The sequence below is a fragment of the Amia ocellicauda genome, chromosome 16 (genome assembly GCF_036373705.1).
Source record: "Amia ocellicauda isolate fAmiCal2 chromosome 16, fAmiCal2.hap1, whole genome shotgun sequence".
Taxonomy (NCBI): Eukaryota; Metazoa; Chordata; class Actinopteri; order Amiiformes; family Amiidae; genus Amia; species Amia ocellicauda.
Window position 1 is genome coordinate 28,179,515 of NC_089865.1, and position 671 is coordinate 28,180,185.

Here is a 671-nt window from a genome sequence, read left to right on the forward strand (position 1 = left end):
ACGTCTGTAGGTGAAGTCATAGACAGACAGTTGTCAAAGCAAGGGAATTATTGGGCACTGATGCCAGGTGTGATACCTATGAGGTACACGCACTAACAGCGAGCTATAGGCTCTGCTATGCTGAGTGTTGCTTCGTGGATAGAGCGACTATCTCGCTAGTAGTAGTTATCAAGGCATTCCACTGCCTAACCCAACAGAACACACACAAACTTTGGACATCAACATACTTTGAACACCACTGTTTCACGGGACACTGTTTTGACCTGTGACCTCGTGGCGCAATGGTAGCGCGTCTGATTCCAGTTCAGAAGGGTGCGTGTTCGAGTCACGTCGGGGTCAGTGTTTTGTACAACGGGAAGGCCCAACGCCAGAGTTGCAATAAAAAGTACACAAGCGGCAACGTGAATTCACAAAGCACCTAAATGTCACTGATTTTGCCACTCTCACACTTGCCATTAGGAACAAAGGAATCTACCTAGCCATGTACTTTGAACTATTGCTGCCACCTGTCCGCTGCGAATGTGCAACTAAAGGTATCTGTTTTGCGTTGACTGGGAATTGAACCTGGGTCAACTACTTGGAAAGCAGCTATTCTTGCCACTATACCACCAACAGTGATGCAGAATGGCCAACCAAAGTCAAATTCCACATGAATGTGATGCCAGCTTTCC

The 671-nt window shown here is 47.1% G+C and overlaps 1 non-coding gene across 1 annotated transcript; it reads left to right on the forward strand.

Annotated features, from left to right (window-relative positions):
* The first annotated feature begins 267 nt into the window (after positions 1-267).
* On the forward strand, positions 268-339 carry trnaw-cca (transfer RNA tryptophan (anticodon CCA)). The gene has a single exon. It is a non-coding gene; the product is annotated as a tRNA-Trp (tRNA).
* The last annotated feature ends 332 nt before the right edge of the window (positions 340-671 follow it).